At 43.7% G+C, this 27,010-nt stretch overlaps 1 protein-coding gene across 3 annotated transcripts in view; it reads left to right on the top strand.

The window, feature by feature from the left end:
- Positions 1–27,010, top strand: part of LOC121573536 (protein FAM222B-like) — a 100,134-nt gene that overhangs the window by 33,629 nt on the left and 39,495 nt on the right. Inside the window, exon 2 of one of the 3 annotated variants that reach the window (XM_045222635.1) lies at positions 8,337–8,427. The exons of the other annotated variants lie outside the window; for them this stretch is intronic. The gene's annotated coding sequence lies outside the window, so the exon portion shown is untranslated. The remainder of the gene's footprint in view (positions 1–8,336; positions 8,428–27,010) is intronic. 3 annotated transcript variants of the gene reach the window in all.

Here is a 27,010-nt window from a genome sequence, read left to right as displayed (position 1 = left end):
GCAGTGGCAGACCACGTGTAACAACACCTGCACAGGATCGTTACATCCGAACATCACACCTGCGGGACAGGTACAGGATGGCAACAACAACTGCCCGAGTTAAACACACAATCCCTCCATCAATGCTCAGACTGTCAGCAATAGGCTGAGAGATGCTGGACTGAGGGCTTGTAGGCCTGTTGTAAGGCAGGTCCTCACCAGACATCACCGGCAACAACGACGCCTATGGCCACAAACTCACCGTCGCTGGACCAGACAGGACTGGCAAAAAGTGCTCTTCACTGACGAGTCGCAGTTTTGTCTCACCAGGGTTGGTGGTCGGATTCGCGTTTATCGTCGAAGGAATGAGCATTACACGAGGCCTGTACTCTGGAGCGGGAACGATTTGGAGGTGGAGGGTCCGTCATGGTCTTGGGCGGTGTGTCACAGCATCATCGGACTGAGCTTTTTGTCATTGCAGGCAATCTCAACGCTGTGCGTTACAGGGAAGACATCCTCCTCCCTCATGTGGTACCCTTCCTGCAGGCTCATCCTGACATGACCCTCCAGCATGACAATGCCACCAGCCATACTGCTCGTTCTGTGCGTGATTTCCTGCAAGACAGGAATGTCAGTGTTCTGCCATGGTCAGCGAAGAGCCCGGATCTCAATCCCATTGAGCACGTCTGGGACCTGTTGGATCGGAGGGTGAGGGCTAGGGCCATTCCCCCCAGTAATGTCAGGGAACTTGCAGGTGCCTTGGTGGAAGAGTGGGGTAACCTCTCACAGCAAGAACTGGCAAATCTGGTGCAGTCCATGAGGAGGAGATGCACTGCAGTACTTAATGCAGCTGGTGGCCACACCAGATACTGACTGTTCTTTGATTTTGACCCCCCCTTTTGTTCAGGGACACATTATTCAATTTCTGTTAGTCACATGTCTGTGGAACTTGTTCAGTTTATGTCTCAGTTGTTGAATCTTATATACACTGCTCAAAAAAATTAAGGGAACACTTAAACAACACATCCTAGATCTGAATGAATGAAATAATCTTATTAAATACTTTTTTCTTTACATCGTTGAATGTGCTGACAACAAAATCACACACAAATGATCAATGGAAATCAAATGTATCAACCCATGGAGGTCTGGATTTGGAGTCACCCTCAAAATTAAAGTGAAAAACCACACTACAGGCTGATCCAACTTTGATGTAATGTCCTTAAAACAAGTCAAAATGAGGCTCAGTAGTGTGTGTGGCCTCCACGTGCCTGTATGACCTCCCTACAACGCCTGGGCATGCTCCTGATGAGGTGGCGGATGGTCTCCTGAGGGATCTCCTCCCAGACCTGGACTAAAGCATCCGCCAACTCCTGGACAGTCTGTGGTGCAAAGTGGCGTTGGTGGATGGAGCGAGACATGATGTCCCAGATGTGCTCAATTGGATTCAGGTCTGGGGAACGGGCGGGCCAGTCCATAGCATCAACGCCTTCCTCTTGCAGGAACTGCTGACACACTCCAGCCACATGAGGTCTAGCATTGTCTTGCATTAGGAGGAACCCAGGGCCAACCGCACCAGCATATGGTCTCACGAGGGGTCTGAGGATCTCATCTCGGTACCTAATGGCAGTCAGGCTACCTCTGGGGGGCCGCACAGCCCTCCATGTGCTCGCCAAAGAAATGCCACCCCACACCATGACTGACCCACCGCCAAACCGGTCATGCTGGAGGATGTTGCAGGCAGCAGAACGTTCTCCACGGCGTCTCCAGACTCTGTCACGTCTGTCACATGTGCTCAGTGTGAACCTGCTTTCATCTGTGAAGAGCACAGGGCGCCAGTGGCGAATTTGCCAAACGTCCTGCACGGTGTTGGGCTGTAAGCACAACCCCCACCTGTGGACGTCGGGCCCTCATACCACCCTCAAGGAGTCTGTTTCTGACCGTTTGAGCAGACACATGCACATTTGTGGCCTGCTGGAGGTCATTTTGCAGGGCTCTGGCAGTGCTCCTCCTGCTCCTCCTTGCACAAAGGCGGAGGTAGCGGTCCTGCTGCTGGGTTGTTGCCCTCCTACGGCCTCCTCCACGTCTCCTGATGTACTGGCCTGTCTCCTGGTAGCGCCTCCATGCTCTGGACACTACGCTGACAGACACAGCAAACCTTCTTGCCACAGCTCGCATTGATGTGCCATCCTGGATGAGCTGCACTACCTGAGCCACTTGTGTGGGTTGTAGACTCCGTCTCATGCTACCACTAGAGTGAAAGCACCGCCAGCATTCAAAAGTGACCAGAACATCAGCCAGGAAGCATAGGAACTGAGAAGTGGTCTGTGGTCACCACCTGCAAAACCAGTCCTTTATTGGGGGTGTCTTGCTAATTGCCTATAATTTCCACCTGTTGTCTATTCCATTTGCACAACAGCATGTGAAATTTATTGTCAATCAGTGTTGCTTCCTAAGTGGACAGTTTGATTTCACAGAAGTGTGATTGACTTGGAGTTACATTGTGTTGTTTAAGTCTTCCCTTTATTTTTTTGAGCAGTGTATATTGACACATGTTAAGTTTGCTGAAAATAAACGCAGTTGACAGTGAGAGGACGTTTCTTTTTTTTGCTGTGTGTGCACACCGGACCAGTCAAAAATTTGGACACCCCTACTCATTCCAGGGTTTTTCTTTATTTTTACTATTTTCTACAATGTAGAATAATAGTGAAGACATCAAAACTATGAAATAACACATGGAATCATGTAGTAACCAAAAAAGTGTTAAACAAATCAAAATATATTTTATATTTGAGATTCTTCAAAGTAGCCACCCTTTGCCTTGATGACAGCTTTGCACACTCTTGGCATTCTCTCAACCAGCTTCATGAGGTAGTCACCTGGAATGCATTTAAATTCAAATCAAATGTTATTTGCCACATATGCCAAATACAACAAGCCCTTAACCAACAATGCAGTTTTAAGAATAACAAGTGTTAAATAAAAAATTATTAAAGAGCAGCAGTAAAATAAAATAACAGTAGGGAGGTTATATACAAGGGGTACCGGTACAGAGTCAATGTGCGGGGGCACCGGTTAGTTGAGGTAATATGTACATGTGGGTAGAGTTAAAGTGACTATGCATAGATAATAAATAGTAGCAGCAGCGTAAAAGAGGGGGTGGGGTGGGGGGGACAATGCAAATAGTCCGGGTAGCCATGATTAGCTGTTCAGGAGTCTTATGGCTTGGGAGTAGAAGCTGTTAAGAAGCCTTTTGGACCTGGACTAGGCGCTCCGGTACCGCTTGCCATGCGGTAGCAGAGAGAACACTCTGACTAGGATGGTTGGAGTCTTTTGACAATTTTGAGGGCCTTCCTCTGACACCGCCTGCTATAGAGGTCCTGGATGGCAGGAAGCTTGGCCCCAGTGATGTACTGGGCCGTACGCACTACCCTCTATAGTGCCTTGCGGTCGGAGGCCGAGCAGTTGCCATACCAGGCAGTGATGCAACCAGTCAGGATGCTCTTGCTGGTGCAGCTGTATAACCTTTTGAGGACCCATACCAAATCTTTTCAGTCTCCTGCGGGGGTATAGGCTTTGTCGTGCCCTCTTCACGACTGTCTTGGTGTGTTTGGACCATGATAGTTTGTTGGTGATGTGGACACAAATGAACCTGAAGCTCTCAACCTGTTCCACTACAGCCCCGTCGATGAGAATGGGGGCGTGCTCAGTCCTAACAGGTGCGCCTTGTTAAAAGTTAATTTGTGGAATTTCTTTCCTCCTTAATGCGTTTGAGCCAATCAGTCGTGTTGTAACAAGGTAGGGGTGGTATACAGAAGATAGCCCTATTTGGTAAAAGACCAAGTCCATATTATGGCAAGAACAGCTCAAATAAGCAAATAGAAATGACAGTCCATTTCTTTAAGACATGAAGGTCAGTCAATCTGGAAAATTTCAAGAACTTTTTGAAAGTTTCTTCAACTGCAGTCGCAAAAACCATCAAGCGCTTAGGGGTGGGCTATATGAGAAAATTCATATCACGATATTTTTCACTGTCCGGACGATAACGATATATCACGATATACTGTAAAAAAATAAATAATATGAGCCCTTCAAAGTTAATAAATGGCTAAATATTGCTTTTAACCTTTTAGAAACAAAAAGGGGGCATTGCACATTTTTTAAATTATTATTAGTTTTACTTCTGTTTGTTTCATGTTTGCACAGGTTTACCACAAAGGTATATGAGTTAAATAAATATGCAGTAACATTTTATTAAAATATTTAAAGTACTCAGGATGTAAACTTTTTCCTGCCAAATATAAGAAGTGGTCTTTTTTCAGCATAACACCGGTCATTATGAATTCAAGTTGTAAACCTTTTCAAATTAACTTCAAGCATTAACCAGACAGTCTGTATGTTTCTCAGTTCATGTGACAATTCACTGCCTCCCTCTTCACAAGTTCCGTGCCAGGAACACCAGCCTATTGACAGTTTCTGGCTTTAAAGTTGCCCTGTGGCATGTGACCACATTGCCCCCAAGGCTAAATGCTCTCCCAGAGGGTGAACTTGTGGCAGGGATGCATAAGTATTTATTTGTCAGACAACTAAATTGTGGGAAGTTGGATGCGTGAACTCGCCACCACGCCAAAGGATCAGCCTCACTGTCTGCTGCCATCCTCAGAGTGTAGCTGTCCAGCTCTTGCTCGATGACCTGTCTCTGGGTTCTTAAGGCAGGTGCACTACTGGTTTTCTTAAAGAAGCTCCCAAGGCTCTTCTTGGACTTCTTTGCTGATTGTGGAGCAGTGGCAGCTTCTTTCTCTCTCTCACTCTGGTCCTCTTCAAAAGAGAAGTCTCCCACGGCTGTGTTCCCTACCAGGAGGGCTTCTGTCTCGGAGGCAGCTCTCACCTTCACCTCCATCAGCTTCTCAGTGGTCATGTAGGTGGTCTTGAACCTTGGGTCCAGAAAGGTAGCCATGGTGAGCAGCTCATCTGTTTCAGGGTCGGTGTATTTGTCATTCAGGTAATTGAGGGCCCTCATCTTTAATCTCTCCGGTCAGTTTGGCTTCGCCCTCATTTGATTTCAGAACCTCAGTCTTGAACAAATGGAGGACCGGCTTCAGATAGGACAAACTCACGTATGTCTCTCCTGACAGGGCATCTGTGAAATCCTGGATGGGCTTAAGTGCTGCCATGATAGATTCAAAGATCTCAATGTCTTGCCAGGAGGGTGCAAGGTGCTGTGTTTTTTGTCTGCTGCCAGGACTTGTGTGATGGACTTGTGTGGTGGCCTTTTCCTGCTCCAGGACTCTTTCCATCATCTGCAGTCGAGATCCCCACCTTGTTGGGGATTCCGTGATGAGCTTGTGGAGAGGGGCAGGCTCAGTTTATCCTGTGCACTTGTCAGGGCCTTCTGCTTCCTCCAACTATAGGAAAATGTGCTGACCACTTTCTTGCACACTCCTGTGGCCCGGGAAACCCGAGGGTCGTTTTGGACACTCCTCTCTGCAAAATAAAAAAGTGAAAAATAATTACATATGAATCACAATTATTAAATAGAAATAACATAGCATCTGCTGTAATTACAACAATTTACAGCATGGACACTGGACATGATTACAAATTTAATCCATCTATAGATTTACAAACAACTGTTGTGATTAAGAGAGCTATGTTGCTTTAGAAAACGGGATCATTTGAGTAGGCTATTTATTATTGAAAGGGAGAGGATAGATTCATATATTGAAACCATTGGCTAATGTATCAATTATAAATAAAAGCAATGTAATGTTTGGATATTGCACACATTTACAAATTACAGATATTCTAGATTTGCATAGCTGTATATATCCGGCTTAATGTATAAGAAGGATCAGGCAGTGTAGTCAGCTCTAACTTTAAACAGAGGAGATGAGGAATACAATAGTTATTCTGCATTTTATATTGTTGTTTTTAAGTGATGTTATTTTTCTACCTAGCTCTGTGTTTTGGACGTTGAAACTTACCAATAGCAATGTGTAGCCTGTGTCTGAAACACCCTAGACTTGTCCATTTTGTTCCGCTCCAATGCTTTGTCGGTAGTCATACATACTTGACGCGACTCTTTCAAGCCCCAGGATGAAAGTGCCTCCCTCAGCCCAGCTGCAATTATTTCTCTGTTATGGTCGTCTGGGAAATAAGAGGTCTGAAGGCATTTGCAGCGCAGCTTCCAGTTGTCGTCAATGTAATGAATCGTGAGGATAATGTATAGCTCTGTGGTCCCGCTTGACCATAAGTTGACAGTGGTGGTAGAGAATGCAGTGTTACGGATTTCGTTGGCAACTCTGTCCCGACATTCTGTGTAGAGTTCTGGCAGACATGTTTTGCTGAAGTATTTACGGCTCGGGATCTCGTATCTAGAGTTCGAATCAACTTTCTGAAACCGTCTATCTCCACAGTTTGAATTGATTCCATGTCTTTCTCTATGTGATACGTAATTGCACTCGTGATCTCATTCCACTTCTTGCTCTTCTTGTCAGTTCCAAACGACAGAGGAGGCCCCCTTTTATTGTATTTTTTTACCAATTGTTTGTCGTCCTGCAAATCAACCTCAATAGCGTTATTTTCCTTGTCTTCAGTCATCCTCAATGCTTGATTTTTCAGACACTTTTGCCAACGAAAGGAGTTTACTTCACTAAATGTTCGCATACTCTGCAGTTGTGCATGCTTGTTTGTTGACTTTGATTGGCAGGTAGATCGCGCGTAACGTCCATGCTTCTAGTTTTTTTCTTTGCTAAAAAAGGTTATGTTTCTAGTAAAATAAACAATTTGAACTAGCTCACTAGGCTGTATCACTCTACAGAAATGTTGAACGAAACAAAAACGCCCTATTTCATACATTAATTTATCATGATATGCACGAGATGGCAAAATCCATATCATGGCACAACGTCATACCGGTATTTACGTTCATACCGGTATACCGCCCACCCCTACAAGCGCTATGATGAAACTGGCTCTCATGAGGACCGCCACAGGAAAGGAAGACCCAGAGTTACCTCTGCTCCGGAGGATAAGTTACCAGCCTCAGAAATTGCAGCCCAAATAAATGCTTCACAGAGTTCAAGTAACAGACACATCAACTGTTCAGAGGAGTCTGCGTGAATCAGGCCTTCATGGTCGAATTGCTGCAAAGAAACCACTACTAAAGGACACCAATAATAAGAAGAGACTAGCTTGGGCCAAGAAACACGAGCAATGGACATTAGACCGGTGGAAATGTGTAAAATTTGAGATTTTTGGTTCCAACCGCCGTGTCTTTGTGAGACGCAGAGTAGGTGAGCGGATGATCTCTGCATGTGTGGTTCCCACCATGAAGCATGGAGTAGGTGTGGGGGTGCTTTGCTGGTGACACTGTCAGTGATTTATTTAGAATTCAAGGCACACTTAACCAGCATGGCTACCACCGCATTCTGCAGCGATACGCCATCCCATCTGGTTTGGGCGTAGTCCCACTATCATTAGTTTTTCAACAGGACAATGACCCAATACACCTCCAGGCTGTATAAGGGCTATTTTACCAAGAAGGAGAGTGATGGAGTGCCGCATCAGATGACCTGGCCTCCACAATCCCCCGACCTCAACCCAATTGAGATGGTTTGGGATGAGTCGGATGGCAGAGTGAAGGAAAAGCAACCAACAAGTGGTCAGCATATGCGAGAACTCCCTCAAGACTGTTGGAAAAGCATTCCAGGTGAAGCTGGTTGAGAGAATGCCAAGAGTGTGCAAAGCTGTCATCAAGGCAAAGGGTGGCTATTTGAAGAATCTCAAATATAAAATATATTTTGATTTGTTTAACACTTTTTCTTTTTGGTTACTACATGATTCCATATGTGTTATTCCATAGTTTTGATGTCTTCACTATTATTCTACAATGTAGAAAATAGTAAAAATAAAGAAAAACCTATAATGTGTAGGTGTCCAAACAGTTGTCTGTCTTACTCTTGTAACAGTTTATTTTCACAATGTGCAGTTGATGGATAACTTTTTCTCCTGAATGTTTTATTTTGTCTGTTGTTAAGCCTACTTGGTGTCAAGCATTGATAGTCCCACTCCACTGTGTCTGTTTTTCCTTTTGTATAGAGAGAGGAATTGGGCCTCACAGGCTCCTGTCCTATAGGGAGATCTCGATTTTGCCAACACACACCACTGATGCCATAATTAGGGCTTTGATCAACAGTAGTGTGAACACAGAGGGGAAAAAGACAGTCATATTCCTCATCTAATTACTGTGAGGAGGCAGTTTAGCGTAGCTGCCTGTAATGTGTGATTTTTACCTCTTGTTAGGGGCTATAAAAGGAAGCTAGGTTAATCTTTCTGGCAATCTTCTTTCCACTCAGGGAGGAGTACCTGCCTTAAGTTCCGTACTACTCCCATGAAGCTGGCAGGAACCATCATACCACTGTGGTATGTAGGCGCTAATACATGAAGGTACTGCTGATTGACTATCTATTGCTACTGTCTGTTGCTCTTCTCTTCTTCTCTGAACTAATGACCTTTGATTGCTAGCGACAGCTGGTTTTGAAAGAACAACAAACCTGTCCTTTTAGCTTCTATAATTCCCCTGAATGGACTGTTTTTTGTTTTTTGTAAAAAAAAAAAAAATTACAGCTCTCTCTCGAACTCGCACACACACGCTCTGTATCACCATATCACCACCCACATACTGCAGCACAATGAACTAATAGCTTAAATGCATAATTTGAGTTCTGGGGTTAATCAAACGTAGTTTTAAATTGTGTGAAGGGCTGAACCATTCAACAGCCTGGGCCAGGCTTTTAGGGCAAAGGGCCGTGGCCTCACTGCTTCCTAAGAGAATCACACGCACCCAGAACAGCACTCTTTAAAAAAAAAAAAAATTAGCAGCAGCAGTCCACTCATCTCTCTACTTGTAAGATGAGGCACACACAGTTAGATTGATGGATTAGCAAATTAATTGCAGACCCCTCTCTATAAACCCCCGCAAACTAATTTGTCATTCAGTCTCATTCCCTGCATCTGTAATACGCACGCTTTGATGTTTTTACTAACATCTTCTAACTCGTACCTCCACCTACACATGGTATAAGTTGTTTTTTTATGTGGAGTGTATTTGACTGTGCCCTTTCCCTGGCACCAATGTTTTTTCCTTTTCCCATTATTCAGTGCTCCAGCTGAATGAAAATACTAGCTAGGCCTTATCAGTGGCACTCCATATGGATGTCTAGTCTGTTGCTAAGGCCAGCAGGCTGTTGTAAGCCACCCTGCACCCTTCCTGACTCCTCACAACATCACCTGTATCACTGCCTGCTGCCTGCCTCTCCCATGTGACAGAGAGGGAGCAAAACAGGGTATAACAGCTCAGCCATCCACACCCTGCCCTGAGGATTACTTTACCCAGTACCATCCGTCTCTCTCCCCCCCCCCACCTCTTCCGCTCTCACCTCCATACTCTCTCCCTCAGTGCAGTGTGTGGGGGGCCGATGGGTCTGCTCTTTAGAGACCCCAATTAGCCCTGACTAGCAGATCTCCTGAAGGTGGAGAGGGAGTGCAGCCATGTCATGGCAGCTGGAATAGTGATGGGATGGTTAGTGCAAGCCATGTCTCTCATTTCTGCTAAATAGTTCACATGAAATAACCACTTGTGCACATCAACAGCAGATTTACTTTAAATAGGCCTAGTACACACTGTCCTGTAGGCCTATATAAGCCGAGTTGATATGATATTGTTTGTGTAGTGTTGATATTGAGGTGGTGTTCAGTTCATGTCGGCTTTGTTAAAGGTCATTTGTTCTCTGAGCTGCCCTGGTCGGGTCTGGGCTGTTCTAGCCAAGCCATAACTGAGAGATCCATTTATCATTAGGCTGCTCCATCCAAAGTCCCCTCCCTTCATCAGCTCAAGTCTGCTATCTCAGCCTGACTGATGCCTCCGGCCTTTTTGCAGGGGAAAGAGGGTCACTGGCAAAAAATGTGCTGCCGGGTGCATTAATGTTGCGTTCAATTGCATAAACCTTTGAGCGGGCCTCATCAGTCTTTAACCATTGGACAGCTAGGGGAAAGATGGCTGTGTGAGTTAAGTAGTTCGAGAAGGCATGATGCAAGAGTGTGTGTTGCTCAATTTAACCATAACTGGTGTATTCCTAGTTCTTTGGGAATAATATCTCAATAAATATGAATATTTTTGACAATCGGGTATTTGCCATGCAGACCATGCTTCCTCCCCTCCCTCTCCCAGTGAGTGGCAAGGGCAGAGACGTGCTGACTGTATTTGGGAGACACAGAGTGTGGTATGCTTTGGCTTTAGACAGACAGATGGATGGGCAGTGCGGTGTGCTTTGGCCAGGGCTGCTGCTGTGTGAGCCTGGGAGGGCCAGATATTCCCATGCAGACACAGGGGTGAGATGTTTGCCGTGCCGGCGCTGTGTTTGCCTGGCTCCCCTCTGAGAGAACGGTTAGCTGGCTGGGGGCTGGCTCACACTGAAGTGGGACACGCATGCGCGCACACACACACACACAGAGGACATGAAGGCATCCCAAATGTCCACCGCTCTCTCTGCCCCTGGCTACACACCTTTAGACACCCTGTCCCAGAGAGAATGATCTCTTTTATCCCAGACAGGCCCTGTATTGATGTGAGGGGTTCTGGCTCTCTGTGGGGCCCAGACTGAATGTCAGCGTTGCCATTGAGCTGACCTTACCTGCTGCTGTACATGGACAGAAAATATAATTGTTTGGGCTTTCTGGTTGTATCGACCAGGAAATCCAGTACATGGAGGGAAAAGGGGCCTGGTATACAGGGAGGGCAGGGCAGGGTAGGCCAGGTCTCTCACCACATTTTGGTGTGTGTCTGTGTGTATTTAGGCTATATGTGTAAGAGACCAGGATAGTTTAATGGCGCTGTGGATAAATGTTCCAAGCCAGACTGAGGGCGGTGGTGCTCTGCTCAGTTCTGTGGCTGGTTGTGTTAAGCCCTTTTAGGATGATTTAATGGCCTTGGCGCTCCCACAGCTCAGACTACTGGAGCTGCAGTGACCCTCCTCCTAAATCAAGCCGCCTGACACCCTGGTGCTGCTGCTGACCTATGCCTGAGTCTCCTCTCACGAGTGTGTGTATGTGTGTTAAGTGAGTGTGTCTGTCCTCAGAGCAAGGAACAGCTGCATTGATTTGGATCTGTTTGCTGAGCACTCGGAGCAGAAATGCTAGACGTTGGAACACCTGGAGAGAGAGGGGGGTGTCAGTAACCACTGTCCCACATGCGTACACACACACACACAACCCCACCTCTGATTCCTATGTGAGGACAGCCTGGGATCCCAATCAGCAGCACTTTAAAAGCTTTCCTCTTTCTCCCTTTAATCGCAGGCTCAATTTCTCACCGGAGTGTCCAATTTCTGATAAGCACTTGACTGAGAGCGAGCGAGGCAGGGGAAGAGCAGCACAAAATGGATGCACCTGCTCATAAATGAAATCAAGCCACTCCATCTTCATTTCCCTATGCTGCTACGCTAGCCCGCCTGGAACAATGCTGTTGCGCATTAGCTCGGCTCTCTCCACACTCAGGCTGGGTCTGAAATGGCGCCCTATTCCATAAATAGTGCACTACATTTGACCAGGGCCCATTGGGGCCTATATAGTGCACTATATAGGGAATAGGGTGCCATTTCGACAGACACTGAATCAAGCCCATTTGAGACTAAACCAAAATGGAGAGGCTGGAGTGCGCAGTCATGCGTTTGGGCTGCTGGCAGGCATTAAACTGTTTTTTCACTGGTCTGACAGGTCAGAAAACACAGAACACTGGTGTCTGGCCCTCTCTCCTCTCTCTGCCAGCCTGCTTTTGCAGTATGCACTCAATCACACACATTTCGAAGCACACGTACACATTTTGAATCACGCTACACAGTATGCACTCCTTTTAAATCACATTTTGACTCGCTCCTATCTCACACGCACACATTTCGAAGCACTCACAGCTCATACACACATTTTTTAGATGAGTTAGATGGTATTGCTGGGAATTTTACCTTGGGCATACCTGTAATTCCATACAGTGGGGAAAAAAAGTATTTAGTCAGCCACCAATTGTGCAAGTTCTCCCACTTAAAAAGATGAGGCCTGTAATTTTCATCATAGGTACACGTCAACTATGACAGACAAAATGAGGAAAAAAATTCCAGAAAATCACATTGTAGGATTTTTAATGAATTTATTTGCAAATGATGGTGGAAAATAAGTATTTGGTCAATAACAAAAGTTTCTCAATACTTTGTTATATACCCTTTGTTGGCAATGACACAGGTCAAACGTTTTCTGTAAGTCTTCACAAGGTTTTCACACACTGTTGCTGGTATTTTGGCCCATTCCTCCATGCAGATCTCCTCTAGAGCAGTGATGTTTTGGGGCTGTCGCTGGGCAACACGGACTTTCAACTCCCTCCAAAGATTTTCTATGGGGTTGAGATCTGGAGACTGGCTAGGCCACTCCAGGACCTTGAAATGCTTCTTACGAAGCCACTCCTTCGTTGCCCGGGCGGTGTGTTTGGGATCATTGTCATGCTGAAAGACCCAGCCACGTTTCATCTTCAATGCCCTTGCTGATGGAAGGAGGTTTTCACTCAAAATCTCATGATACATGGCCCCATTCATTCTTTCCTTTACACGGATCAGTCGTCCTGGTCCCTTTGCAGAAAAACAGCCCCAAAGCATGATGTTTCCACCCCCATGCTTCACAGTAGGTATGGTGTTCTTTGGATGCAACTCAGCATTCTTTGTCCTCCAAACACGACGAGTTGAGCTCACCGTTCTTGTGATCATTTTGACCCCACGGGGTGAGATCTTGCGTGGAGCCCCAGATCGAGGGAGATTATCAGTGGTCTTGTATGTCTTCCATTTCCTAATAATTGCTCCCACAGTTGATTTCTTCAAACCAAGCTGCTTACCTATTGCAGATTCAGTCTTCCCAGCCTGGTGCAGGTCTACAATTTGGTTTCTGGTGTCCTTTGACAGCTCTTTGGTCTTGGCCATAGTGGAGTTTGGAGTGTGACTGTTTGAGGTTGTGGACAGGTGTCTTTTATACTGATAAGTTCAAACAGGTGCCATTAATACAGGTAACGAGTGGAGGACAGAGGAGACTCTTAAAGAAGAAGTTACAGGTCTGTGAGAGCCAGAAATCTTGCTTGTTTGTAGGTGACCAAATACTTATTTTCCACCATAATTTGCAAATAAATTCATTAAAAATCCTACAATGTGATTTTCTTGATTTTTTTCTCCTCAATTTGTCTGTCATAGTTGACGTGTACCTATGATGAAAATTACAGGCCTCTCATCTTTTTAAGTGGGAGAACTTGCACAATTGGTGGCTGACTAAATACTTTTTTTCCCCCACTGTACCTAAGTGGCTGTGTGGTAGGTTTCTCTGATGCAGGTCCACACCACAGCTTTGTGAAATATTAGTGCTTCTGAAACCCTAATGTCCCTTCGGGGGGCATCACAGCTTCCTGCTGCTTTACAACCAACAGGATTCTCACATTAAACCTACCCTGCACACTCTCTCCCTCCCTCTCTCCTGTGGTATGGCTTATAAATGTATAGGGTTAAAAAATTACAGTAACTTCCCCAAACTTCCCAGGTTTTCCAGAAATCCCAGTTTTGAGATTCATGGAATCAGGAGAGATTAAGCAGGAAGTCTGTGAATCCTCCAACTGGTATTTCTGGAAAATCTGGGAATTTGACCTGACTTTTACAACCCTACTCCTGTGGTCTGGCTTGTACATGTGGAAGGTGCTATCTGTCTATCTGCAGTAGTGCTTTTGGTCATTTCCATAAAAAAGGACCCATGAGCGCCAACGTGAAGTTCATAGAGCATGTTAAATTGGGTGTCAAATGAAAGCTGTGTCTATTTTAGAGAATTAAAGCATATACATTTTTAAACCTTTTTCCATCGTAAAAAATGTGGAATAAGCATAGGCTTTGATTTCTGGTCAAACAGGTGGAAGAGGGGTCTTAGAAAACATCTACCAGAAAACGTCTTAAAAGGTATTAGAAATTCATCAAAACACAATCATGCTGAAGTAAAGACCCCTGCCAACTAATATCAACACTTATATTTAGTTTGGAGAAATTGAAGAAACATTGCTTTGTGCCTTGAAATTCCGTTACCAAAAACACACGTCTTTAAGATATTTTCTAATTTCTCTCCCTCATGAGGAGGGAGAATAGTGAAGGTTCACAGAAGTAACAAGTAAATGTAGGCCTATTCAATTAGTGTTTTTACTGATATAAATGTTGTTTATGAATTATTAAGTGATTAAGACTGGAAATTCCGTTACCAAACCGGTAACGGAATTTCAAAAAAAATCACCAACAAAGTTTCTGCAATTGAATTGGCTACAATGGGAAATCATAGTCAAAAACCACAGTTGGGTTCACAAGTTTGGACAGCACAGTACTAGGGATGGGCACAGTTAATTGATTATCCGAACTGATGTTAGTATTCGATTACTTGAGAGTTTTCATTTTTGAAAGAAAAAATATAGTTTACAATGATAGACCGTTTTATTCAACATTTTAATAAAACAACAGTTTTATGAGTTTTTGAGTGTGCCCCATAAAACATGCACCGGTAGCCTACACGCGTTCCACAAGTGTACAATGTTGTTGTTGTCGGTCAATCAAAGTGACGCTACAGTCAGTCTCCATGTGTAGCAAGTGAAGTGAGAGATTTCTAATCAATGCAAAATGGAAAACAATTACAGAATTAAGTTGGCTAAATGAAGAGTAGGTTACAATGATCAACCTATGGAAGGTGGTGGGCAATTTCATGAATATTCATGCATCTCAACATAGACGCCATCGGGTGATTCGGTTGAGCCTTCTTGAGTGCATGACGTCACTCTGAGCCCTTACCAAAACATGGCGGACAATTTCTCTCGCCTCGAAACGAATCTGACATTCCCGCGCCCCAATAACATTGTCGCCGAGGAGGGCTTGCTAGCTAGCTACATTTTGAGAACCACTGCAGTAGAGCACACTAGAGTTGAGTACACTATTGTACTGAACTCTACTGTACTGAATAGGGATGCACATTTCTATGCATGCATACAAGGAATGCACATTTTTCATTAACAGCTTAATGAAAACATGCAACAATAGCAAGCCTAGCGTCTTAGGCAAAAGGCTATATCCTATTATTGAACATGCAACTGCTGTAATGAAGTGGCAAATACAACGTCATTTTCAAACATTTGCCAAAAAGCAATTAGCGGGAAAACACTGTTCTAAACAGCGTACCTAATGTGAGCGGTTCCGTATGTGACAGAGATTAAAATCTCTGTTAGAAACTTAGAAAAGGGGGGAATCTAATAGCAGTAACTAGGATGGGTTGCTAATATGACTAGGATTGTGCCCTTTGGCTTCTGGACCACGAAAGAAAGTTCATATGCAAACCAACAGGAGAGAAATGCTGGTTATTAATGGCATGAGGAAGTCTATAAAATAATTGCTTCCACATTTCTATGGTTGGATTTTGGGATAGGTTACTTTTGAAGAAAGGTAAGATATTCCTCATTAAAGTAACTTTTTAAAACGTTCAAGTTTCAAACAATTATACTGCCTCATGCTCACATTGTAAAGTGGTGGGTGACGTGCTAATAGCCTGCCAACCATTGTCTAAAGCCTATGCACTCGAATGGTGAATGGGAGGCTCTCTTTAATTACGAGTTGAGATTGAGAAATAAAAATAGTATCTATTTTTAATCGTGGCCATCAAAACAGTTTTTAACACGCGATTGCATTTAGAATGATTTGTTGCGCAATAACTGGGATTATACCATATTTTTGAGGAGCTGCTCTCGCGCTGTCTGACAGGTGATAGGCCATTCCACTCCTCAAACTAGGCTCAGTATGCTGTGCGATAAATAAGATAGATACATGACGACTAACAAAAATACGCCTGCGCCAATTTAATTCCTCTAAATTATGCAAATTAACCTATAGACTGATAAACATGACCTGTTTTTAAATGTATTTTATGCGGCTAACCGATCAATGCTTAACCGTTAACATCCCAGTACTGAACTGAACTCTACTCTACTGTTCTGTGCTGTGCAGTACTGTACTTTACGGAGCTCTACTGTGCTGTACTTTTGATGTCAAAACAGACGTCTATGATTGGTTCAGATTTGGTCCGGACCAGCCAAATGTTGTCTTGTTGGGGCAGAGCTCATTAGAATAATTGCCAGTGTGTAAAATAATACCCAAATATGCCCAAAAATGCAAAAGAGGATATTGCATATTTGTAAATGTTGTGTACCTATTTGGGATACATCACCATAAAGACATTAATATCCCTAATTATGCATTTCTTTGTAGTACAGATCAGAGACCCATGATGAAATTATGTTACTGGGTGTAAATCCACTTCACTTACTGTAGTTCAATAACCAAAATAGATTTTTTCAAAGTCAATGTGTCATGTCATAGCTGACACCCCATTCTTTCTGCAGACATCGTTTAATCTTAATTTGGACCAGATATTTGAGTTTTTGGAAAACGTGGACACATAAAAAACTGAGGGAGATTTTACAGAAATTCCGTTACCAAACTTGGCATCTGCACAATTCTGCCAGTAAATGTGTTTTTGTAAAATGTTCAGTGTAAATTCTTAAAAGTAGTCCTTGTGCATAGAGTTGTATGGTTTGTTAAACTTTGAAATCATTGGTTTTTGTTTACATTATTTCTCAGCGCAATTCCATTATCGTGGAATTGCCCTTTTACAAACACTACATAGCTTGGTGTTTGTGTCAGGCATCTCAATGTGACTGCCTGGCTGCATTGTTGTCTCCTTTTGATAAAGAGCAAAACTCTTAGATATAATTGATGTGGGATTTAGAAAGACAAAAAGGACAATGTTGCTCTCGTATTAAGACGATAAGGCCCGTCTCAGGGCTGTAGTGTGGTTAGCCTACCTCTGAAGGTATACTGCAGAGTAGGGTCTCTCCTCTCATGTGGTGTGGAAGTCCCTCTCCCTCATCGGTATCTGTCATCCGCCATGTGCCAATCTGTATTTGAACAGTTTCAGGCCAGGGCTGTTCCAAACCTAACTGCGAAGTGTCACTCTGTGAATTGCAGAGCAGGAAGAGTAATGGCCACCACAGATCCTTGCATCCTTGCAAAATCCCCTGGCTGATTTTAATATGAAAGGCTAGCGACTGTGTTTAATCAGATTTAGTGCTAGGTGTATTTAGAGTGTGACTAAATCAAATGTAGGACTTTTAAATGGTGTGGTTAAAAACCTACAGCTCTGGAGCGCTGCCCAGAGATCTCAATGTGGATTTTAATGCATGTCAACCATTGAGGTTTCTCTCTCTGTCTCGGTCTCGGTCTCGGTCTCGGTCTTTGGTTGGTTGGTTTTTAGACTGTCACATCTCTGAAAGCAGTTGGTTTTTCCCTCACTGAGGCATGTCCTCTCCAGCCCTCTGACTGTCTGCACTGTGGATGGATGTAGAGTGGAAAGTTGGAGAAGTCAATAAGTAGCGCCACACACACACCCGTCTCGCACCTCACACATTAATGAGCCAAGTGGGTGAGTGGTCATTAGTGGGTGTGTGTGCACAATTTTTTCTCGAGGCTAGCCGAAGTCTGCGCCCGATCGTCGGTGATTGGTCATTAGGGAGGGATTCTTCAATGAAGTGTTTGTCATTCAATGAGACAAATAGTTTTAATGCAAATGTCTTTACGAGTGGCGCAGTGGTCTAAGGCACTGCATCGCAGTACTAGCTGTGCCACTAGAGATCCTGGTTGGAATCCAGGCTCTGTCGTAGCCGGCCGCGACCGGGAGACCCATGGGGCGGCGCACATTTGGCCCAGCGTCGTCCAGGGTAGGGGAGGGGAATGGCCGGCAGGGATGTAGCTCAGTTGGTAGAGCATGGCATTTGCAACGCCAAGGTTGTGGGTTCGATTCCCACGGGGGGCCAGTATGAAACATAAAATAATGTATGCACTCACTAACTGTAAGTCACTCTGGATAAGAGCGTCTGCTAAATGACTAAAATGTAATAAATACTGCACCTAGAATCTTAGTCGCGCAACTTTACATCTAACTAAGATATCTGCAAAAACGTCAAAATTAATGACCGATGTCTTTAGTTATTCTGATACGATGGGCAAACCAGTACTATTGCCGCTTTTTTTCTCGTTTTTCAAGCGGTCTTTTAAGGCAGAGTTTTCCAAATTCGTTCCTGGGGCCCCACCTTGGTGCACATTTTGGTTTTTGCCCTAGCACTACACAGCTGAATCAAATAATCAAAGCTTGATGATGAATTGGTTATTTGACTCCGCTGTGTAGTGCTAGGGCAAAAACCAAAATGTGCACCAAAGTGGGGCCCCAGGAACAAATTTGGAAAACCCTGCCTTAAAAGACATTCACTTGAAAAACGAGAAAAAAGCTAAACATGCACCCAAGGGGTGCCGTGTTTGGGAAACCCTGTTTTAAGGGAGTATGCGAGCACACTCGTTCGGTTCGCCTAGCTGAGCGACGCCTTTTTAAGAGGAGAGCCACTGATGCTTAATGACCGACAGAACGCAACGGGTTAGGGATGAGGACAATGGGGTGATAAGTGAGCACCATAGCCACTAGCAGGTAAGCGCAAACTATTCAACAATGACAGAAACCTATTTTCTAAAACATAATGCAAACAAACCATATTACACTCTTGAATAATGCATTTGTGCAGACAATTAAAGGGTTTGTTTTCTTGTCTGTAGGCTACACTAATTACATTTTAGCTTCAAGACAAAAGCACAGAGTTGCTATAACAGCATGTCGTCATAGACTAACGTTAGCCTATCAAAGATGAATAATTAACTCTCTCATGAAAACATGGGTATAAGTGAATTCACAGCGACGAGTTGTTTTTACATGAAGTCCATACCCGACACCAAAAAAAATATATATATATATATATTAGGGGTGTAACGATTCGTTTTAACAACGATTCGATTTGTATCACGATTCGTGGTTGTCGATACGATTCAAGGACGATATTGGTTCATTTAGAACGATACGATCCGAAACGATTCAGTGACTTGAAATCGATTCAGTAACCTTTTAGCCAAAAATTCAACCAGTGTGACTGAAATAAATACCTGGATACTGGACAGTGCAGGTGAAGTTTCCTAGATTCCTGTTTCTTGTAAGGACCGCAATGGTGGCTTGATAATTTCTCGCTCGTCGGCTTCTCCTCTGTCGTCCGCCATGCTATGTTTTGTTGTCTTTGCGCCTTTGCGCTGCTGCTGGCGCTGGGCGATGACGTCACGGATAGGCAGACTGAATCGAGTAATGTTTAAAGCCTTTATCATTAAAAGTGCTAAGAAAAAACATCCATATAAAGTCTGACGTGCTTAAATCCAATGGGTTATTTCCTAGTATCGATACAATCGATTTATTACATTTTAAAACGATGTTAGATTGATATATGTTGTCCAAAAGGCCAACTCGCCGAGCACAGATCGATGTAGTTGGATCATAGGAATATAAATCGATACATCGATGTAGTAGATGGATCGTTACACCCTAATAAATATAAATATATATATATATATATATATATATATATATATATATATATATATATATATATATACATATCCCCACACACACACACACACACACACACACACACACACACACACACACACACACACACACACACACACACACACACACACACACACACACACACACACACACAGCCACACAGCTCTGGAAAAAAGTAAGAGACTACTGCAAAATTATCAGTTTCTCTGGTTTTACTATTTATAGATATGTGTTTGGGTAAAAATTACATTTTTGTTTTATTCTATAAACTACTGGCAACATTTCTCCCAAATTTCAAATAAAAATATTGTAATTTAGAGCATTTATTTGCAGAAAATGACAACTGATCAAAATAACAAAAAAGATGGTGTTGTCAGACCTCGAATAATGCAAAGAAAATAAGTTCATGTTCATTTTTAAACAACACAATACTAATGTTTTAACTTTGGAAGAGTTCAGAAATCAATATTTGGTGGAATAACCCTGATTTTCAATCACAGCTTTCATGCGTCTTGGCATGCTCTCCACCAGTCTTTCACATTGATGTTGGGTGACTTTATGCCACTCCTGGCGCAAAAATTCAAGCAGCTCGGCTTTGTTTGATGGCTTGTGACCATCCATCTTCCTCTTGATCACATTCCAGAAGTTTTCAATGGGGTTCAGGTCTGGAGATTGGGCTGGTCATGACAAGGTCTTGATCTGGTGGTCCTCCATCCACACCTTGATTGACCTGGCTGTGTGGCATGGTGCATTGTCCTGCTGGAAAAACCAATCCTCAGAGTTGGGGAACAATGTCAGAGCAAAAGGATGCAAGTTTTCTTCCAGGACAACCTTTGTACGTGGCTTGATTTCATGCGTCCTTCACAAAGACAAATCTGCCCGATTCCAGCCTTGCTGAAGCACCCCCAGATCATCACCGATCCTCCACCAAATTTCACAGTCGGTGCGAGACACTGTGGCTTGTAGGCCTCTCCAGGTCTCCTTCTAACCATTTAGACGACCAGGTGTTGGGCAAAGCTGAAAATTGGACTCATCAGAGAAGATGACCTTACTCCAGTCCTCTACGGTCCAATCCTTATGGTCTTTTGCAAACCTGAGCCTGGCTCTTCTTTGCTTCTCATTGATGAAGGGCTTTTTTCTAGCTTTGCACGACTTCAGCCATGCCCCTAGGAGCCTGTTTCGAACCGTCCTCGCCGTGCACTTCACCCCGGTTGCCATTTGCCATTCTTTTTGTAGGTCACTTGTCATCCTACAGTTGAGTGACATTCGAATGAGTTGGCGGTCATCCCGGTCAGTAGAGTCATTTTCGCCCTCTGCCGGTCTGTAGCTTTGTTGTCCCCAATGTTTGCTGCTTGACCTTGTTCTTATGAACCGCCGTCTTTGAAATGTTAAGGATGGAAGCAACCTGACGCTCACTGTATCCCTCTGCCAGTAAAGCCAGAATTGAACCCTTCTTTTCCTCACTCAGAACTTTCCTTTTCAACTCTTTTGGCATGGTCAATAGTTATTTTTTTATTAATATTACTTTTTAGGTACTATTAGCACTGTTTTTGCCATCCAGCTGGTCCTTTTGCAAGAGGATAGTGATGACCACAGCAGTGGTTTTTATACTTTTCCTCGTTAAATAAGATTTGGTTCAGGTGATCACCTAATCAGTACCTAATTCAGTAGAATGAGGTGTGCCTGTGTTGGAATTCAACAGACACTGGAATGGAATGGCTGTCATACATGTAGAGATGCAGATTTTAAGAAAGATGTGCAGTGGTCTCTTAATTTTTTCCACAGCTGTATATACACTACCAGTCAAAAGTTTGGACACACCTACTCATTCAAGGGTTTTTCTTTATTTTTACTATTTTTTACATTGTAGAATAATAGTGAAGACATAAAAACTATAAAGTAACACATATGTAATCATGTAGTAACCAAAAAAGTGTTAAACAAATATTTGAGATTCTTCAAATAGCCACCCTTTGCCTTGATGACAGCTTTGCACACTCTTGGCATTCTCTCAACCAGCTTCATGAGGTAGTCACCTGGAATGCATTTCAATGAACAGGTGTGCCTTCTTAAAAGTTAATTAGTGGAATTTCTTTCCTTAATGCGTTTGAGCCAATCAGGTGTGTTGTGACGAGGTGGGGGGGTATACAGAAGATAGCCCTATCTGGTAAAAGACCAAGTCCATATTATGGCAAGAACAGCTCAAATAAGCAAAGAGAAATGACAGTCCATCATTACTTTAAGACATGAAGGTCAGTCAATACAGAACAATTCAAGAACTTTTAAAGTTTCTTCAAGTGCAGTCGCAGAAACCATCAAGCGCTATGATGAAACTGGCTCTCATGAGGACCGCCACAGGAATGGAAGACCCAGAGTTACCTCTGCTGCAGAGGATAAGTTCATTAGTGTTACCAGCCTTAGAAATTGCAGCCCAAATAAATGCTTCATAGAGTTCAAGTCACAGACACATCTCAACATCAACTGTTCAGAGGGGACTGTGTGAATCAGGCCTTCATGGTTGAATTGCTGCAAAGAAACCACTACTAAAGGACAGCAATAAGAAGAGACCTGCTTGGGCCAAGAAACACGTGCAATGGACATTAGACCGGTGGATGAACGGATGATCTGTGTAGTTCTCACCGTAAAGCATGGAGGAGGAGGTGTTATGGTGTGGGGGTGCTTTGCTGGTGACACTGTCTGTGTGATTTATAAAAAATTCAAAGCACACTTAACCACCATGGCTACCACAGCATTCTGCAGCGATACGCCATCCCATCTGGTTTGGGCTTAGTGGGACTATCATTTGTTTTTCAGGACAATGACCCAACACACCTCCAGGATGTGTAAGTGCTATTTAACCAAGAAGGAGAGTGATGGAGTGCTGCATCAGATGACCTAGCCTCCACAATCCCCCGACCTCAAACCAATTGAGATGGTTTGGGATGAGTCGGACGGCAGAGTGAAGGAAAAGCAGCCAACAAGTGCTCAGCATATGTGGGGACTCCTTCAAGACTGTTGGAAAAGCATTTCAGGTTAAGCTGGTTGAGAGAATTCCAAGAGTGGACAAAGCTGTCAAGGCAAAGGGTGGCTATTTGAAGAATCTCAAATATAAAATACTGTGTATATACACACACTGTGTGTGTGTGTGTGTATATATACAGTGGGGGGAAAAAGTATTTAGTCAGCCACCAATTGTGCAAGTTCTCCCACTTAAAAAGATGAGAGGCCTGTAATTTTCATCATAGGTACACGTCAACTATGACAGACAAAATGAGGGGGAAAAAAATCCAGAAAATCACATTGTAGGATTTTTTTATGAATTTATTTGCAAATTATGGTGGAAAATAAGTATGTTATATACCCTTTGTTGGCAATGACACAGGTCAAACGTTTTCTGTAAGTCTTCACAAGGTTTTAACACACTGTTGCTGGTATTTTGGCCCATTCCTCCATGCAGATCTCCTCTAGAGCAGTGATGTTTTGGGGCTGTCGCTGGGCAACACGGACTTTCAACTCCCTCCAAAGATTTTCTATGGGGTTGAGATCTGGAGACTGGCTAGGCCACTCCAGGACCTTGAAATGCTTCTTACGAAGCCACTCCTTCGTTGCCCGGGCAGTGTGTTTGGGATCATTGTCATGCTGAAAGACCCAGCCACGTTTCATCTTCAATGCCCTTGCTGATGGAAGGAGGTTTTCACTCAAAATCTCATGATACATGGCCCCATTCATTCTTTCCTTTACACGGATCAGTCGTCCTGGTCCCTTTGCAGAAAAACAGCCCCAAAGCATGATGTTTCCACCCCCATGCTTCACAGTAGGTATGGTGTTCTTTGGATGCAACTCAGCATTATTTGTCCTCCAAACACGACGAGTTGAGTTTTTACCAAAAAGTTCTATTTTGTTTTCATCTGACCATATGACATTCCCCCAATCCTCTTCTGGATCATCCAAATGCACTCTAGCAAACTTCAGACGGGCCTGGACATGTACTGGCTTAAGCAGGGGGACACGTCTGGCACTGCAGGATTTGAGTCCCTGGCGGTGTAGTGTGTTACTGATGGTAGGCTTTGTTACTTTGGTCCCAGCTCTCTGCAGGTCATTCACTAGGTCCCCCTGTGTGGTTCTGGGATTTTTGCTCACCGTTCTTGTGATCATTTTGACCCCACGGGGTGAGATCTTGCGTGGAGCCCCAGATCGAGGGAGATTATCAGTGGTCTTGTATGTCTTCCATTTCCTAATAATTGCTCCCACAGTTGATTTCTTCAAACCAAGCTGCTTACCTATTGCAGATTCAGTCTTCCCAGCCTGGTGCAGGTCTACAATTTTGTTTCTGGTGTCATTTGACAGCTCTTTGGTCTTGGCCATAGTGGAGTTTGGAGTGTGACTGTTTGAGGTTGTGGACAGGTGTCTTTTATACTGATAACAAGTTCAAACAGGTGCCATTAATACATGTAACGAGTGGAGGACAGAGGAGCCTCTTAAAGAAGTTGTTACAGGTCTGTGAGAGCCAGAAATCTTGCTTGTTTGTAGTTGACAAAATACTTATTTTCCACCATAATTTGCAAATAAATTCATTAAAAATCCTACAATGTGATTTTCTTGATTTTTTTTCTTCTCAATTTGTCTGTCATAGTTGACGTGTACCTATGATGAAAATTACAGGCCTCTCATCTTTTTAAGTGGGAGAACTTGCACAATTGGTGGCTTACTAAATACTTTTTTTCCCCACTGTGTGTGTGTGTGTGTGTATATGTATATGTGTGTATATGTATGTGTGTGTATATATATATATATATATATATATATATATTTTTTTGTTTGTTTGTTTGTTTTTGTTCGTTATTATCCATTCACAGTTGTTGGCTCTTTTGTCTGTGTAAAGGGTTTTAAAGTTTTCATCCTCCCTAGGGTCAATAGTTTTTCCAGGATTTTTATTTTTTTAAACATATGGCCTGATTAGATAAATAATCTGCTCCCATCATAGCCCATGTAAAACCGTTTTTTACAGCTGATTTATTACTATGTCATATGCTGCAACTAGGGTCCGGAATTGGTTAGGTTAGCTTACTACCAGATCGGGAAAAACTCTGGGCGCCAGGAAAACAACCCCCCCCCCCCCCACCACCACTCTAGGACCTGTGGTGCCACCTCTGAAATCACCACCAATGTTAAAAATGAAAAAACATTTCCTATTTGTATGATCTACATTTTACCTGTTTTTGGTGGTGGGGATGGGCTTCCATAGTTTTACCTGGCTCAGTGCAGACGGCAGCTACTGCAACAATTTCAGAATGTAACAGGCTGTTACTGCAATTTCAGGTAAAAACTCAATAAAAACAAGTCAAATATTAGGACAATGTCTTTACATTTCAGCTGTTACAAAAACATTGCTTTGCTATTACCATTTATACTGTAGGAGTGTTGGCTCAACGAGACAGTTCTGTTGACACTGCCCTGCTTCAAGGGGGGCAACTGTTTGGCGTGTGTCGTGCACTACCTCCGGAGGTAGCAGTCGAGACGTAGCAAGTACGCAAGTTTACATTTGAGTAATATGTGTGTGAAGAGGCTCTTAGTGTCTTCACCAGCTCTGAGTAGCTCTCGTCTCCAGGCTCTGTCGTAGCCGACCGCGACCGGGAGACCCATGGGGCGGCGCACAATTGGCCTAGCGTCGTCCAGGGTAGGGGAGGGTATGGCCGGCAGGGATGTAGCTCAGTTGGTAGAGCATGGCGTTTGCAACGCCAGGGTTGTGGGTTCGATTTCCACGGGGGGCTAGTATGAAAAAAATATAAATAATGTATGCACTCACTATAACTGTAAGTCGCTCTGGATAAGAGCGTCTGCTAAATGACTAAAATGTCAATGTAAAAATGTCTCCTTTCGCTCTCCCTCATCACCAAAGCTGCAATTTCTTTGTTTGATTTCTGACAACTTTTGTCTTGCCTGTTTGGAAACAGTGCCATACTGACTCTTTGTCTCCGTTTCTCCTCTTTCCATTCTCTCACCGTCTCTCTCCCCTCCCTCACTCATTTAAACACACACACACTGTACACAGTATTACACACACATTATTGTTTGTTGTAAATAACTTTCCGTGTTGATGAGGGCTGGCATCGCTAAGGTTGAAAAATAAAAATGCCAGCCAGCCCAGCCTAGGACTACACACCTCCAGGATCTGCTACAGTCATCAGGATCTCGTGTGTGTGTGTGAGAGAATGTCGAACACACACGCCATGTACGCACACACACAGTGGAACAGGACAGCTTACATGCCTGTGGGCCCCGGGTTAGCAACAGCACTGTTTTAGCAAATCCTGTTCCGCCTCTGCTGTTTGTACAGCCCAGATGGGCTAATGAAGGACACAGTGATGTGAACAGTACGCACAAGAGCAGGCGTGGGCTTTTTAAATTTAGAATGCTCCGGTTCAGAATTCAAGGATAAAAAGCTATTTTCTTTCTGTTTCTTTCTTTTACCCCGGCATTCATTTCTCCTCACTTGCAAAATATATGTAATTTCGTTCTGTACCTGGAAGAATGCATGCACACGCACACACACACACACACACGCTAGGATACAATTAATTTCTCCCAACAAGATTTTTCCTTGGCTCTATTACGGACCCTATAACCTCAGGGTGAACATGCAATTAAATAACAGCAGCACCACAGCCTGTTCTGCTTTCTCCTCTCCTCTCCTTCTCCCTCTGTCATTATCACAACACAGAGGCTTAGCTCTGTTAATTACTTTCCCCTTCATTTGGGAAAGGCTGCTAAGAACTAGTGGTTAATACTCGCAACCAACCAAACAGGGTTTTCTTCTTACCTTTTTATAGCAAGGAGGCATTTTTTCTAATGCTGCTTATTTTGATGCTGCACTCTTAGTTTACACACACACACACACACACACACACACTTACATGCACTAGTTTTCCCCTTACATAGGCTACACTACAGCTGAACCCCGGTCTCTTCCTGCCCCTAAAGCGTTGGGTTGTTTTTCTCTGCAATTAGCCCTGTAATACATTTCCTACACTTCCTCCTGAATGTGTAACCAATGCAGATTGCCCTGATGTGGGGAGATATTGACCAAAGCAATTATAGCTGGCTGGTGTAATTTTCTAAATGGCCCGCTCCTCTCACACTGTTTTCTAAGATGGGAAAGTTGTTTTGCCTGTCATTCTAACGCCCCTGAGAAATGGAGGAAAGCTATAGGTCAGCTTTTATGGGAGCAATTTGACTTGACACAAGCCTTGAAGTTGTGTGTGTGACCTTGCATGCATCAGTTTTTAAGTACATCATTGTCTCATCACTTCACTCTTATAAAAAGAGGCTCACCCAAATGGACTACTATTATAGATGTATGAGTTGTGGTGGAGACTGAAGAGTCACTTGCTGAGTCATCATGTCATGGGGTCTCTAACGCATGTCGTTGTTCGGTAACCTT

Source organism: Coregonus clupeaformis, chromosome 9, assembly GCF_020615455.1.
Source record: "Coregonus clupeaformis isolate EN_2021a chromosome 9, ASM2061545v1, whole genome shotgun sequence".
Taxonomy (NCBI): Eukaryota; Metazoa; Chordata; class Actinopteri; order Salmoniformes; family Salmonidae; genus Coregonus; species Coregonus clupeaformis.
The sequence above is the reverse complement of the archived record's forward strand: the minus strand, read 5'-3'. Positions and strand labels throughout refer to the sequence as shown.